Raw genomic sequence first — 17612 nt, 5'->3', positions numbered from 1 at the left:
CAAATGTTAAACAGGCATTAAAAATGCTAATGAAAGATATGAGCCCGAAGGCCTGATTTCAATTCAACTCGCAGACACTCGCAGCAAATAAGGGAAAATGTGAAATTTTAATTTGGAATTCCGTGAGTAGACAATTGTCGAGATGGATGGGATTATTATAAAAACTGTGCGATGAACTGCGAATGCCCGCGGATTAGTGGAAGCATCTGAGATGGTTTGGATTCATTGAAGGTGGATATTCGTAAGATCGCAGGTCATGCATATATGTTAGAAAACATAAACAGAGATAGGTAACAAAATTTCTTCTGTTTCTAAAGAAAATATAAGATGCCAAGAACTTAATTTTAAAATGCATGTATTAAAAAAAAAAAAACCTAAATACTTACCTCAAATACAAATTTAAATTGCCGTTTGCGCGGTTCATATCTTTTGGAAAAAGACTTCTGTTACCCTAGTCAGGCACCAGTTGTTGGTTCCTGTCTTTGCTACGCATTGAAACCTAGTACACTGAATGGCCGCACAAAAAGACTGGTTAGTGTGGCGCCACAAAATAACTTTTGAAAAACTCACTTGCTAACGAAAAAGTTACTGTGCCTAGTAAATGTATGGTGCTATAATTAAGTGGCACGAAAAACCAATTATGCAATATAAATGAAGTGAACTTAGGATCATCCTAGTTAGGTATGTTGCGAAAAAACATGAATATTCACAAGGACATTAGTAAAAATCTATTCACACTTCACAGTTCTTAGTTTTTGTTCAATGCTGACTATTTACAGCAGCTAAAGTAAGGGATGATATGATATCTTTCCATCAAAATTTACAAGTGAATTAATTTGTGAATTAAATTTCTGTAGATAAACCCTAACGACATAAATCTTCACTTAACCCTTTGCACTGTGGATCCAAATAATTTGATATCCTTTTAGTATTGCACCCGCGGCCTTTAGTTGTGCTCTCTTTGGGGTTCATTTTCTTATTTCCTTTGTTGGTTCTTTTCTGTTGCTTTGACAATATTTTTCAAGTTTCTTTTAACATACTTTTCGTCACTTAAGCTACGACAAATATTTTGATAGATGAGCTTAAGCACTCACCGAAGCCGTCGTTGATATTTGAAACTGGGACCTGTCCCGCTTTGAGTTTGCTTACAAGTGGCCGTTTCGCCCACCACCCACATCGCACCACCACCCACTGCCGCAGGTTTCCCCCAATTCCACCCACTCCCACCCACATCCACCCACTTCCCCGCATGTTCTGGGCCAGATCTTCTTTTCGGTGATGTGTTTGCTCTTTGTGCGGCAGATGAAGTTTGGAGTGCAAGTTTTAAGCGAATTTTGTGCGAGAGTTTCGCCTTAAAGATTTAAGAGGAAAGCAAGGTGTTCGTGGGAAAGTTCCTTCCCAGTCAAATTTCCGTTTGAGTGTGCGATTTCGGGGAAATAAGATTAAAGTAGAGTTCATCATGTATGGTAGAGAAAATGAAAATATCTCGATAAATGTAATCTTTTATTTATAATAGAATATGGCGAGAATTCTTTCCTTTGTGTTATGAAAAAAAAAGATCGTTTACAGGGTTAATCGACATTTATTTTGCTAGCTTTTTCCTTTTATTTCAATCATTTTAACGTTTTATTTCAAAATAATTAGAAATTAGTTAATATTTATAGCTACAAAGAAAAAGCAGTAATTTACAAGAATTATGCGTTTTCCTATATCTTTCCGCTCTTTAGCCCCATAAACTTGAACAGCCAGAGGAAAGTGGAACGAAAACTACACCCAATAACAAAGAAATGTGGAACAGAGGGAAAGTATAAAGCGAGATAAGTTTTCAAGCCGGAAAATTACACAACTTACTGTGGAGGGTGGAGTGCAGGAAGGGGAAGGGGGAGGGGAAGGGCGCTAAGGCCAGGGATCAAGCAGCAAAACAGGGCCTAAGAATATTTACGATTAGACGCAGGACTCGCATTCAGACAACATTGTGAAGGACTCATGCATATGTATGTGTATTGATATATGCATGCACGTCCTAGTAGTGTGCATGTGTGTGTGTGTGAGTGCGGCGGAAGTGGAAGTGAAAATGGCACACGCAGTGTCCTCCAACTAAGTCTCCCTTTTCAGCCACTTGGATCGCTGCCAGCTTGTGTCCGCGTGTGTGTGAGTCGGCCAGTATGGCGCTGTTAGAGTGTGTGTGTGTGTGATGAGCAGAGGACAGCCCTGAGTCCTGGTGACACTTGAGTGGAGACAGACAACCACTTGACTGCTGACTCGCCCTGAACAGCCAGGACAACAACGGCCAGGCGCCACCGGAACAGGGAAGCAATATCTTAGGGAGGGGCGCGCCTTACAGCTGAGGTTAAATTACTATTAACGGAATAATAATTACCATCTATATCATGTATAAAAAACAAAAGGCAAATGTGTTGTTAAACTGTGACCTAGCTTACATTGGATATTTGACTCTCAACGTTTAATTTATGTTGTTAAATAATATATTTGCTTTATGACTTGCTGAGTTTGCACACAATTGTTGAGGGTAAATCGTTCCTATTATCTTGACTGCGTCTGTTCCAAGCGTAAGTCACGGCATATCCTTATGCCGAGGACATTAATGTGCGTAACTCGGACAATTACCACAATGAAAATGACTAAGAAAAAGTTCGGCGAGCAGGGTTTGGGCACACACGCTTTGAGGCAGCACAGAATTTAGTGCACAAATATTGGCAGAGGAGGGAAGGGGGAAGGATTTAGCTGGTCAAGCTGCAGCCGCTGCAGATGGAGAACACAACAATAAAGATCGAAATGAAACCCAATGGTAAATATGATGGGACTCAATGGATGGGAGACTGTATTGAAAGCTCACATGGCCCACGAAGCCTGTAATTACATGGGGATTTAAGTGCTCCGGGATTTTAGTTCTTATTTTCGTTCTTTTTAGTGGTAACAATGCGAAAAGTCCTCTCTGGCCAAATACAGTTGAAGGAAAGCAGCGAAATGAAAGTGAACTAAGCTCGCATCAAATTGGAGGCGGTGAAGTGAAAGTACGTATCGATCTTAATTGAAAGTAGATGCTCGGGGTTTAGTGCAGTCCAGTTTTCAGTTCACATGGGGCATCGTTTTTTTGTGGGATTATGTTCTCGCAACGGTTTGTTCTTGTTTCACATGAAAGCGTAAAATAGCCAAGCTTATTGTTAAAGCTACCGTTAGCTAGGGGAGGTAATGGCAAAGGTGTTTAAGATTGCGAGTTTTTTAGTTGTTACTAAAATTTTAAGCCACACTGACTATGTGCAGTAGTAGTCCCAACATCTTTTATGATATACTCACTCTTAAAATTATTGCAAGGTGTCCAGAAGTAGGCAACATTATTTTGGAAAGAGGGGGGCTTCCACCACATACACCGTAGTTACAAGTGGATCTTGAAACAAGTGCACAACACTGGTCGTAGCTCACGGCCACGTTTGCAGCCGGTCCTTTTCCCAACTTTCACCCACTCATTTGGCAATTGTCTTTCATGTAAATATGACCCGGGATTTCTGCACCAACACCCAAAATGGGTTAGCCCACAGGCAGGCAACACTTCATTTTTTACTGCCACTGTTGTTCTGGGCCCGGCTGGTGCTCGCAACCTACGCCGGGGGGCATGCAACAGCTTGTGTTAATCACTTGCCCGAAAGACCTTAATGAGTACAAGTACAACTACAACTACAACTACGGAACGGGTGGCAAAAGCGGGATATAATAAAGGCGCCTGTTTTGCGACTGTGATATACCCAATTTGATGGGAGGCTTATCAGGCCTCGTTCATAAATCAATTGTGGCCTGAAATCACTGGAGTTGGTGTCTATGAGTATGCTGTTAAAATGATACTTCTCCCATTGTGAGTGAATTAAAATTATTGCACACTCTGCGAATGAGTTTCAAGTACTTTCAAGTGTGATGATAAACATTTAGCTAAATATCAAACAACCAAACCTTTTTTATCATTACTTATATTTAAATTTCATGAATTCGAACAGACTCTATGAATACCTGTAAAAAAGTAGAGAGCCACGCAACATTCTCATTAAAAAAATCAATTTGCAATTATGTGCACGGAAAGTGTGAGAGCTTTAAAAAAGTGACAAAAATTATATCACGTTGGGTGAATGTATAAATTTTACAGCGTAAGTGAAAAATGTGTTAAGTGCATTAATATTAAATTTTATTTCCCTCGGCCGTCTGTGCAGAAATGCGGGCCGAGTCCACTCTTTCCCCACGTCCAAGCCAGCACACTCTACTTATATGGATAGGCCTGCTTCAACCCGAGGACTCTGCTTTTTTCATTATGTGAGCCCAGCAGCAGCAAAGAGTTCGACAGCAGCAACAACGAGAAGATGAACAACTGTTAAGGCCGAGGATTAATGCGAAAAGATTTACATGCGGAATCAGTAGGAAACAAAAGGAAGATGCTCTCCACTGGAAAAACGCGAGAACATCGAAACATATTGGCCACCATGTGCAACAATAAGCAAATCTTAAATAAGGAGCATATACCTTTAATTACCTTTTGATTGTTAATCACAAGCATTATATCAGTGTACTTACGATATTGCCTATTGGAAAGTCCAAAAAAGTTTGATAAGCATGACCAACAACATAGCTGAAACTTGTTACCAACATGACGTTAATCTGAGCCATGTTTCATTTCGTATCGCCCAGTCACACATTGTTTGTCATTCGGCTTTACACGTTTTTGGTAACACCATTCGTCGCATTTCGTATCGGATAGTGATTGGGACTTAGTTATGGATATGGACAAGTCGCCCTGCTGTGCAGATTAATAAATTCTTGGCTTATTTTCTGAATAGCTGTCCAATTTGGGCATGATTGTTAACGGCAAGGCGAATGGTTTGTTTATAAATCACATTCAGCAGTTTATGATGAATCTGCTTGAGCGAAACGAGCTGCAGTAAGAGCAATTATAGGGAAAATAGTAAATGATATTCAGAAGTGTCTGGGATTTTCAGGATAACCGTGCAGAGGTCGATAAAAGTGAAATGGCAATATCGTTTAATTGCATCGACTGCATTGTAAATTTTCCGGTTGAATTTGCACTACCTTGCGGTTATCAACACCTCCACAAAATCCCGGCAACTAACCAGAAAAAGGCACGTCAGAGGAAAAATCAACCTTTCCTGTCAATGGATGGCTGCTGTTGTTATGTTTTCCCCCTCCGTCCGCTTGGCTTGATTTATGTGGCTTTAATGAAGTGCATGAAGCGTTGGAGGGCTTGCGGGTGGCTGGGTGGTTGGGTTGAGTTGGGTGGAGCTGGGTGGTTGGGCAGTGGTTTATGCCAACCGCAGAGGGCAGGACTCCGATCTGCGCACAAAGGACAGCAAACAAAGTTAAAGTCATAAGCCAAAAGCGCGTTGCACTTTTTGTATCCCAGCTATTTCGAGACTCTGACATGGCATTTGCACTACCTCAATGGGAAACGGGAAACTCGCATCTGACCACCATATGACTGCAACTAACTGCTGTTGAACTCAACCTCAAACCTAATAAATAGCTTAATTAGTCTGGTGTATGTGCGAGTGGGTCCTGCGCTCTCACCTTCGACCCCGAGCAGCAAAGGATCCAGCCAGCTGACCCACAGTGCCATTACATATTTAAACGGTTGCCAGTGGGAGAAGGTCCTGCAGATCCTGTCCTCCTCTGCCATGTCTGGCATTGGAAAAATGCTCGTCGAGTTATTGTCGGGGAGAAAGCGTTTGGAATTGTCCGTGAATGTATTTGAATCGCACTTGGCTGTTCTATTCGAAAGACCATCAAATGCAACTTGCCAACTGGCTCTAATTACAATGGCAAAAAGTGAGCAACAAATTTGCAAGCTTAACTGTTAAAGCCGATTAAAGTTGAACCACTACAAACGCGATTTTTTGTAGTTTCAAGCGATATGAAATCCGCTTTCATGTAAATCAAATTAATATAAATTGGATTTTTTAAATAAATCACGCTTAAATCCAAGATTTAACAGAGGGCATTTTATCCATAAATTCCATTCCAATAAACTCTGATTTACTGTCCTCGTACTTTTTTCAATTGCCGAATATCCTTTAGAGAAATTAAAAGTGGACGAGGCGATCCCAAACACAAAAACCCAATTTACAAAAAAAAAGGATAAATATACAGGGCTTGCATTTGGGTATTTTTGTATTGCATTCTTGCGAGTTGCCGACTTAATTTTATACATTTTCCACTTGTTTTTTTCCACCGCTGGTAAGCGGAGTGGGTGGGCGGTAAACGTATTGGATAAGGACGAAGGACGAAGGACAAAGGACTAAGGACGCGGCACACGTGCTTAAATTTTTCCCAAATTGTTGTTTTTTAGCCCTGCCACGGACGCTATTATTGTTTCTGCTGCGCGTTGTCCACTTTATAATTATAGACGTCAGTCAGGCATTTAACCAGTAGCCGCTGCTTTTGCTGCCTCGTTGCTAGTGAACTCAGCGGCATAAGCGAAATTGTTGCCGGCCTCGTCGGTTTCAATTTGTGTGGCTCTCACGTAGCACGCACACAGAGCCACTTGCAGCGTTTGCAGCACAAATACACAGTCAAACTCCTAGGATCCGAATCCCGCGAACTAGCCAGAGGAATCGGAAGCGAACAGGTGGAACCTCCTGATGCCTCTTACACGGCAGCCTCGCAGCAATGCAAGCGACTTTTTCCAATACCATCAGCTCCTCAACATTTGAATAGTTTCCCAAGATGGGACTCGTGCTTATGACATGGTCCGTTCAAGTGAGGCTCCTCTGTACGCGCACTCAAATACCCTTAAACATGAAAACAAAACAGTTATTGCCACCATGTCCGCCCGCGGTTGTTGTTGCTGGACACGCGAAATAATTGCTTCATACATAATTATCGCGAGCCGCGTCAACCCCCACTCACCACTCCCCCTTAACCCCTGCACGGCCCATTTATTTCGCCGCTCGCGGGTTTTGGTTTGCAGATGTTTGTTGGTGTTGATGTTACTGCTTGGCATGGCCATGAGAGTGGGTGTGGGTGGGGGTGTGGGTGGGAGTAGGTGGCCATGTGGGTGTGGGCCCAGCAATTTTGTGGTCTAGCGCCTATTTTTCGTACGCCGCACAAAAGTATGCAACGCATTTCAGTATTTAGCTATGGCACACTGTTGGTTTTGCGCGGGCGCGGGACCGGAAACGGAAACGAAGGTGCGACAGGGATAGGTGATAAAACAAATTTGGCAAATTAAAATGTATTAAGTAACAAGAATGTTTGAGTTAAGTGAGCCGCGCGCGATAATTCATATAAAGTGAACATTAAAAGCGAAGCGCATTCAAATGAAAATTTAGTGAGCAGTGTGCAGCAATAGAAGCGAATAGACTTATGTTAGTTAATATCAGTGTCCACTGTGTTCAGTAATTGTATAAAAGTGAATGTTGTAATATGTATTATGGATCTTATAACCTAAATCAAAAAGACAATGCATACTTTTAATGCACAATTATTAATTTCCCTTCCCTGGTTAACTCACGTTATCTTCGATTAATGTCTTAACTTGTACTTCAGAAAGATGCTGATGCTCGCTCTTCTGTTGCAAAAGTGGACAGCGTTTTTAATTAATAAAAGCAATCTGCACACGCCTGGAAAGAAAAGATCTCTTCCAGCCACTCTCGTCGGCCAGATGCCAGATATTTACATAATCGTTTGTCTGTTGGCTTATCCCCATCTTTCACTTGGACCACTCTTTCACTTTGTGTCTGCCAATCAACTGCGAGGCTGAAAGGGGGGCCAGATAGGGAACTACAACTGCTCGAAGGCAGCAGAAGTTACGAATTCCCTCACCTTGGCTTTCCCTCCAAGTCCGGGGTGCCATGCCATGGATGACTGCGAGGCGAACGGATCGGAAGTGGAGGGGCTGGTTGGTAATGCAGGCAGGAAGAGCGGGCTTATCGACTTCAAAATCGAATCAAATCAAATCAATTTGCAAGCGCCATTCGTAATGGAGAAATATGCCAAGTTCCAACTTGGCAAAAACAAACTCGGCAAAATAGATGCAGCCGGGCTTTTGTGTGCGCTCCTTACCCTTTCTGTTTCCCTATCTATTTGCATCCTACCTAGTGCACTCATAAATCTCAATTTTCACCGGCAAATGGCTGGCAAAAGTTTTCAGCTGCTTTCCTTTCCAACTGTTTTGCTTTTACCTCGGTTTCCAGCGGAGGGTGGCCTGCATTTTCATCTTCCTCGCTTTAAAGGGTTTTCCTTTAAGGCACGACTGAAGTGCAGGGCGAATATTTAAACACTCCTCTCTTTTTTCCAGATTTTCAGCTGCACAGCAATTACAAGCGGAATGTTGGGGCAGCCAAAACGTTCGCCTATTTTATCTTTATTTCGACCTAGTCTACTTTATCGTCGCACACACCGCACTGCAAATATCTTTTGTTTTATTTTGTGGCAAGCGTTGCCATTTCCGCCATAAAACCGAATCCCTTTGCAGCCCCACTCCTCCTCCGAAACCCATCGCCGAGCCCTAGGACCATAAAAAATTAACAAAAACAAGGAGGGCTGACAAGAGAAATATTCTAAACGGCACAGAAACAAAAAAAAACATGGTGAGCTGGAAAAAAGGGTAACATAAAGCTCTCTTGCCCACAAAAATCGTAAAAAATTAAAAGTATCTCGCAGATACTCCCGTCCGGCAGCAGCATTTGCACATGACCGTAGAACAGTAGAACCGTACAACCGGAGGAGCAGAGCGGATTCGGGGAATTACGGCGGAGCAGAGGCCGATTTCACTTCTCGGCACAGTCTGCGCCATAAATATTGCTCTATGGTTTCGGTCATGCAACTAATTACATTTGCATAACTGTGCGGAGTCCTTTTTTGTCCCCTGTCCCCTCTCGCCGCGCAAGTGCGAAGCATAAAAGTCAAAATAACCAAATAAAATAGAGGGCCTGGTTAGACAGATGGCAAAGCGAGAGTTAAGTTAATGAAAAGCGAATCGAATTAAATAAATAAAGCGCAATATGGGGTTAACAGTTGGCAGGAAAATAAACACACAGATAAATTAAAACACATTTGTATGGATATGTATATGTTCACGTGCACAATCATATTTCTCTGGGTAAATTTGCTGTAGCGATTGCATATCGACAGACTCAGATGTATTGCATATTTGGCAAACAATGCAACGGTTTAATAAAGTGCAGTTTTCTGCAGTGCAATAAAGCAAAATTAATTTAAGCCAGCAGAGGGCACAGGGTGATGTTCGATTGGTAGAATTGGTTTCTGCTTAAAACGAATTTGTTGAGACAGTCTTAATATCGATTCTTTGAATACAACTGTGCAACTGATGTCTCTTTGTTGCTGGGGCAAACCTCATGCTCTGCCAGTCCACGTTTTGCTTAAATAATTAATGTTTTTATTTTCGTGCTGATTTATTAATCTAATATTTCAATGAATCCAAGCTCTTAATACTCGGCGCTTCCAGTCCCTGAACCCAGCGGCACCTCAATTTAATTCACTTTAAGCGACAAGACAAAATGCTGTAATTAATTAAGTGCATGCACTTTATGCCAGAAATCGGCTAGGGGCATCCGCATTCAGATGCGGGGCTTCGGATTCGGGATGGGCGGTGGGGTTAAATCGCAGACGTTTAAAGCCGAAACCGCACAATCAGCTAAATAGCAATTGCCGGGCTGTTTGGCAAGCTGGCTAAGGAGGGCAAAGTTCAGAGGGAAAAGGGTTTCAGCGGGGCGGTGGCGACCGAAAGCCGCGACAGAAGGCGTCAAGTGACATCGACACCCGAATGCCAAACACCTGACAGCCACCGCGGGCCAACCACCCAAAGCACCCAAAGCAGCCAGCACCACCCAGCACCCCACAGTCAACTACCCGCCACCTAACGTCAACTTCATTTTGCCTGTTTTGTTGTCGAGTGGGCCAAAACGGTGGCAGGAAATGCGAGCAGCGAACAGCGAGTGTGTGGCAAATTAATTGACACTGCGCCAAAATGTTTGCCAATATTATTGGCAGCGGAAATTGTTGGTTCAAGATCGCCTGAATTGAGAGGGCAAGTGGTTTCTGGACTCTGGTTTGGCTTTCGGTGCCAAACTAATTAAAGCAGATTGCCAAATGATGATGACTCATCTGGCTGAGTGATCTATTTGCGCTGCAGAGTATGGACTTGGTAAACAAATCAGTCCGATGATTTGCCCCGTCATGCATATAAAATGTGTAAGGTAAGGCAAAGGCAAAGTTAAGCTCGGTATAAAGCGCAGTAAGACTTTTAAGCTTAAAACATGATAAATATACAAGATTGAGTCGAGTGCTGAGTTGCCAGTTACTGGTGGAATACAGGGTATACATGGCATTTTGTAAAGTTGTTTTGATTAACTCCACACCCATAACACTTCTGTCAGTTTTGAATTGAATATATGATAGACGAGGAACAATACTATAGTTGTTTTGTTAAATCGTTGCAAAAGTAATTATTATTCCTTCGTTAATTCATTTAAAGTATTCTAAACAGTCATGAATCCTGATAGAAAGGAGTACCACATTCTAGTTGTAAAGTTACTAGTGAATCCCTAGCCTTTATCCATATATTGGAAATTCGGTTAACATATGTGCTGATCGCGCAGAAACTACCTTGAAATCCGTGGAATATTCCGTTAAACATAGTGTTCTTTCAGAAAAAAAAGCAAAAAATCCCTTTTGGCGGTTGTTTTTATCGATGGCCGTGCAGACCGTGGCCCGAAAACAAGAGTGGTCCCTGTGCGATGGCGTTGAGCTGCTCCCACGCGGACGCTTGGCTTTAATCCATTGACCAATAGACGCACCACGGCCAAGAGCGATTCTGGATTCCTCCACCCGCCAGGATGCTTGGATACAGGATTCAGGATACAGCACCAGAGGGATACTGGTATGCAGGGGCAGATATTAACATGCGACGGCTGCTGCAACGCAGCGCATCTGACAAAATGGCCAGTTGGCTTATAGCCATGGCCAGTTGCCGGCAGTCGGTAGTCGGCAGTCGGCAGTCCCCTGGCTTCCTGTAAGTGATCAATGTTTGTCTATGCTCTGCGGTGTGCCAAAAACCCATCCAGCTCCCCCCAGCACCAAAAAAAAAAAGTCTGGTACGCGTCCTGGCCAGTGGCCACTGGTCATTTGTTTGCTCCTGCTGCTCCCAGGCCAGGAGCCCCGAAACCCTGAAACGCACACTCCCACTGCCATCATCGTGTTGCAGGAATTGCCTTTGTAAACATGCATAAATTGTTGCATACTTTTGGGCTGGATGCGCTTCGAGCTGCACTCGTCCTGGCTGGGCCCAGGAAGCCCAGGGAGCCCAGGCAGCCCAGTCAGCCCAGTTATCCTCCCGCCCATTGCTTAGCCTGTGATTATGTTTGTAGAGCCTGTTAGGACCTCGCCCACCGATACAAGCCATTCGCCAGCGCCGCTCGTTAAGTGCCAGTGACTTATTTGCCTTGTCACCGTGTGGGCGTGGACTTATGTGTGCGTGAGGCGGTTCAACGGTGGTCGGCCACAAGTTGGCTTTAAAATGTACAAAGACGTTCCTTTTAGCTGATTGCCGTTTAAACTAATCGATTTCACCAGGCTGGTATGCCTAATCTGTTGGCTTAGTATGGTATGGTTGGTATGTGTACAAAGTATAAAGTGTGCGTATTCGATTGGAATGAAAATAATAGTTTCTCTAATTCCAGCTTAGTCGCTAAGAAAGCACTATAAGTGCATTTTGATTGAGCTGCCTTTTGCTGTTATTTTAGCACCTTACGGCATGTTTAAAAGATTTTCCGTTTTCGCATATAGTGTTCGAACGCGCTCTGCTGGGGAAACCCGCAATCATTTCACCCATATACATATATATGGATAATACTTCCCTAACTGGCGCCCGTTCCCCAGTTTTATCTTTAAAGTTTGCCCCAACTTTTGTCAAGCCCCACCTGATGACGCTCCCCGGCTATAATGGCAAGCTCGGAACTTCCGCTTTGTGGCTGGCAAACGCCGACGGACCCCCCCCCTCAGTACGTGTTGTGTGGGAATGCACACGCTGTGCGCTTAATTTCTCAATAATGCGCGCCAGCACAAGGCGAGAAATTTGCCTGATAAGCGGTTTCCTCGGCATCCCCAGTCCTCCGTGCGATTCTACTGCCTTTCAACCCATTCACGCCTTGGAGAAAGAGCCCGGAGCCGATAAAACCAGATGCACAGTGGGGCTGTGGGGCAGGGTGGGGCAGGAGGAGACAAAACTCAGACATTTTATTGGCCTGGCCCGAAAAAGTCAAAAAAGGGCTGACTGAAGGTAAACGGCAGTGGGCGCTGCTATGCAGGGGAAATAATAATGGCGCCCAGCTGTGAGCTGCATTTGAAGAAGTCCCGTTGAGTGTGGGCCAATTAAAGAACCCCAAGACCCAACAGCCACAACAAAAAGCATTAAACGTGCGAGAAAAAATGAGAATGAAAATGAAACTTGCAACTGCTTTTTAAAGTCGATTGCGGCGCCCATTGAAGTTGTATTCGAGTAGTATAACTCCAGCTCCAGTTCCAGCTCCAACTCCAACTCCAACCGTTCTCCGCTCGATTTCTTTTCATATAATAATTGCATACTTTGCGGTTGCGGTGAGCGGTATGAATGGAAGTCATTTTCAGGGATAGAGCGGAGAAAGTCAGATGGGGAGAAGGAGTGGCATAAACCAGAGCAAAGGAACCAATATTTACACTTTAAGTTTGCGTGTTAAGTGGATAAATTAATTGCTTGGAACTGTTTCAGTGCTATCAAATTTAATGCCAATCCAAACGAGCTCGACCAACTCGGCGTATTATTTATTGTAAGATTGGCCACTTCGTAGCTATTAGGGCACACATGCAAATGAAACAGTTTTATATTCTTTATTATATTCTATATATATCTACGCCTGTGCTAAACTAGTTTTGCTCTAATTGGATATCCATTACGAGTGTTTTAAACAAGCTGAAATCTCATATAAAGTTACGTACAGCTTATGGTTTTGCCGCTCTCAACTCCCATTATGCTGCGATAAATTATTATCGTAGCTTCAAACTTTATAAAAAGGATTTACACCCTTTTTTGCTGCTTCCATCGCTTGAATTTTTTCCGCGAAATCAATTTTTTTTCGCCGCGTTCCCATGGCGCTCCACCGCGAATTCTTGGGCAAACAAGCAAAAGTTATAATTTGCCATATAGACACAAGCATTAGGGATGCGTGGCATGGCAGTGGGTATTTAACTCGGCGAACTGGGGGATCCTGTGGGGGGAGTGGGGGTGTGTCGTGCTTTCGCACGCGAAATTGCTCGGAAGTAATTTTGTTTACCTTCTATTTTGCGGTAATTGTTTGCATATGCAGCTGACAAAATTGTCCTCCGATGGCTAACAAAAATATACATCCGGTACGATGGCTGGCGGGCGCCCCGCCCCCACGAACAGCTCCCCAAACAGCCTTCGGCGACAGGAACTTGGTGCGTTGACCGAGTTGTGGCAGGTAGCTTGCAGGTAACAGAAAACTAGAATCGGAAGTGCGTGCGCTTGGCAGTTGAAGAGCGCTCTTCCCAGCTCTCACCCGGCAGTTTGAAGACAGGAAGTGCAGCAAATCAGACAGCCTAGCACCCTTGAAGGGGAATTCCTCGAGGGCCCCATAGACAGGATTCAATTGATTGTAGCCCAATCATAAACAGTGATGCACACGAATTCATATGTGTGCTATTCCATTCTTGAGAAGACAATGAGTATCGGGATGTGCCTGTATAACTATCTAAAAAGTAGTACGAATTTCAGTACAACTAAAAGACGAAACCATCAGGGATCTGAACTCCCTTCATACCCTACTTCGTTCGTAGGGTATCCGAAAAGTTGGCGACTAGTGAGTCAAAATGGCGCTCGCGACCACAGTTTGTTTTTAGCTTCAGCCCAGCCCGGCGCTTTGATAAAGTGCAGTCCCCGCAGCATAAACAATGAGGATATGTGGCCAGGAACCACCTTCCGTGGGCGGCTCCTCCTCCGAGCCTGGCGTGGGGGCGTGGCCAGGGCGCTGCGAGCACGTGTTTTTGCCCGTCGAGTGCTCTCGGTGGCCGTTAATTGAAATGCATGTGGTGGGCTCGGCCGAGGAGCGGGACTCCTGGATCCAAAGGGCCACAGAGGCGTTGACTGGCTCTAGAAAGCGGCTAAAGGTGTTTTCGGTTAGTCGATGGGGAAAAGAGCGGGCTTGTTAGGCTGCAAAGGTACCCCTTCTTGATGCGTTAACTTCTACCAACCAGAACTAAGAAACGGAACTCTTCAATAAAAACAGAACTTAGTCAACTCATAAAAACGTCAGATAAATTTTATTATAAATTACTCATAAGGAAAGAAATAAGATCCCTAGATACCAGCCTCCAAAGGATGGCATTCGAATAATATTATAGTTTTAAGTCGCTCCACTAATCCAAGGTACTCCTGGGTACTTAGGGATTTCCAGTCGGACTTACAATCAAGAAATATGTACACTTGCGGTTACTCTTTTGTATCCCGGCTTTGTATCCTGGCGTTCGACTTTCAGCTCGGGGCGTTTCTGTTGTTTTAGTGCCCACGCTTCCGCCCACTTCCACGCCCACATACCACCCACCGCTACCGACCGTCCGCCCTTCTCCATCGGCGGCCTTCCCTTCGTGTTTACTTTTGCACGCACATTTAGCCGGCGGCAGTTAGATTCATTTTTGGCTGTGTACTTACGTGTGCGTGTTAGTATCTGTGTAGCGGTGTATCTGTGTAGCTGTGCATCTGTGTAGCCGAGTATCCATGTATCCGTGTATCTGTGTGCTTGGCAGTTATAACACGCACATTTCGCCTCGTGTAGTTCAAGCGGTTTCTAATTTGCTTGCCGCTGGCTGTAGCAAATTCTAATTTATTTGCAAACTATGTAACGCACTCCCCCTCCGATTCGCAGCCCCCTTCCGGGTTTTGGGGCCCCGGGCAGGGGCAATTGCAGCAGGAAGGGCAAAGGTCGCAGCAGGAGCAGGTGTGTCTGCCGAACGAGAGAGTTTCGCCAAAGCGTTGATTAAAATAACGCCCTTGCGAAACAAAGCATCTGAGGGGAAAATAAATAAAATAGTTCCCCATCGCCGCGGGTGGTAATAATGTTTCGCATGTGCTGTGCAGGTGTTAATGGGCGAAATGCATAAGCGTTAGTGGGGCCAAAAATGCGATATATTTAAAAAAAAATGTAATGTGTTGGCCAGAAATTTTAGAAATAATAAATAATCAGAGCCCTGTACGAGCTATCAATTCTGCATTAACTAGCATCTTTGATGTTTTCAGTCCGTCTGTTACAATGGCAATTACAAGTACTTAATATCGGATATATGGAGCTCAGCAATATCGAGGCCAAGTTGACTTGGCAGGATATTTTCGCAGTAAGCCCACAAACTTCGTTTTAGAGCAGACAAAGTACACTTGTCCTGTCTTTTGCATCCGGATAATGCAGAGGCCTACAAAATGCCTATCCATTCAGTCAACATCAGTCAGATTATGTCCTCATCTGCGCAGGCACAAACGAAAAAGGACACAGAGTCGGAGTGGAGTTTAATTTTCAAAAAAACATAAAAACTTCAGCTCCCCCTGCTGCTACCGCTGCTGCTGCTGCTGCTGATGCTAGTCGGTTGGAAAAGTCAAAAATCAACGAGGCCCGAGCTCAATGCAATCAATGGCTTAAACCAGAGCACAATCGGGTGGCAACAACAATAAAACAGCATCAAAAACACGACCAACAACTCCAGCAACTTGTCAAACAACCAGGCCACTTTACACAGATTGAGATAGGCAGAAAAATTGCACTGAGCCGAGAATTTCATAACAATTTTCCTTGCCAGACTGTGGGGCTTTCAGGCCCAGTCCAAAGTAAACAGTGCTGGGCGCCTAAATGTATGCAGAGCATTCTTACCGAGCCATCGGGATCGGAATCAAGTGGGTGGGTGGGGATGTTTCTTCTGAAAGGTAAAAATCTTGCTGATTGAATGGTTTACTCCCACTCAAGCGGCCCACCCCGATCTCAGCCAGTATCCAAGGCAACAAATTGACAAAAATTGAATAAAATAATACCCGGGCCTGGCTGAGTTTTTCATGCGTGTGGCTTAAGCCAGCACAGCCACTAACACCACCACAGGCACCACTGAAATATGGCCAGGTGGCTTTAGCTTATGCAATCCTGCAAATGGAAATATGTTGTATATATTTATCGCTCGCATCGCCTGCTTTTCAAGTAATATGGAAGGCAAAAAGTTGCACTACGCAAACTCGATTGCAACACTTACACAGGCAACCAACTGACACAAGCACACAACGCACACTTTCGACCGAGCTCGCAGTGCACAGTGCAATCAGATGGTGCTAAAAATGCACTTGAAAACTTATTAAATATATCTATTTAAATAGGTGAAATGTTTATTTTTAATGTTGATGGTAAGGGAGAGTATGTGATGAAATGAGTATAAAATTATTTATTGAAATCCCACACATTCCAAAGCGATATCCATTCAACTGCTATCAAAGGGGGGGAAATTGAAAATTATTCCAAGTAAACTGCATTTTCGACCCACTGTGCCGTGCAGCGCATAGTGAACATTTGCGCCTACGAGCGGGCAATAGATTTTGCAATCTGCTCTGTATTTGCGCACATGATTTTTCTCACTCAACGTGCGTTGCTTCCTGTCCGCGTTGTTGTTCACTTTGTTGTTGCCGCGCTACCCATCTTCGGGTAGCTGGAAAAGCTGAGAGTTAACATGCCGCACAAACTTTGAGGCTTCAAAAACTTGTGAATAACATTTGCATTCTTTCGGTTATCACTCAGTACATTAATTACACGCTTATCTTGTCCGTAGCTCCAGTACCTTGGTGGAAATCCTTAACTCTATCAAACTTTAAGAGTATAGTTATACTTGGTTGATGAACGTACCAACTGACTACTTTAGGTGTATCTTATAGTTATCATCTGACAGCTTCAGAACTTCAGTTGCGTTGACCAACTGATGAATGTGAAATCGTCCTAAAGAGGGTATGCGTTAGTCGGATTATCCTCGAACGTTTCATACACGTCCGCAGGGTGTGTCCCCCCCGGGCGGTGTGTGTAAATGTGCATATGGAACGTGGCTGATGATGGGCCACTGCGAAGAGCGACGAGGATGGGACCCAGCTGGATGGCTGAGGAAGTGGCGTGGTCGGTGGGCGGAGTGGCATCATAATGCTAATGATATTTGCCTTAAAGAATGGCAGCCGAAGTCGGGTTACAGGTAACATCCAGTTAGCAGCTGCTGCCGGGGACTTTAGTTGATGAAAAACTCTTTAGAAATGCATTAGTAATTTTCCATGGCTTGTTGGCCAGGACCTCGGTCCTTCTGCTGTCCCTCCCACGGTCGTGTTTTTGTTTTCACAGGTTTTCACAGTCAATTGACCAATGAAATGTGCAGAGGAATGAAGCGTGTATAATGTGGAATGGCCGATGGAACGATCGAATGGATGAGGCGAATTGCATGTGTCTCCCATGTAAAAGATAGATTTTTATTACCTAATGATTAATTAGTTTACTTTCAGATCATCTATGTAGTCATTT

This window comes from Drosophila simulans, chromosome 2L (genome assembly GCF_016746395.2).
Source record: "Drosophila simulans strain w501 chromosome 2L, Prin_Dsim_3.1, whole genome shotgun sequence".
NCBI classification, from domain to species: domain Eukaryota; kingdom Metazoa; phylum Arthropoda; class Insecta; order Diptera; family Drosophilidae; genus Drosophila; species Drosophila simulans.
This window is presented reverse-complemented; position numbering follows the sequence as displayed.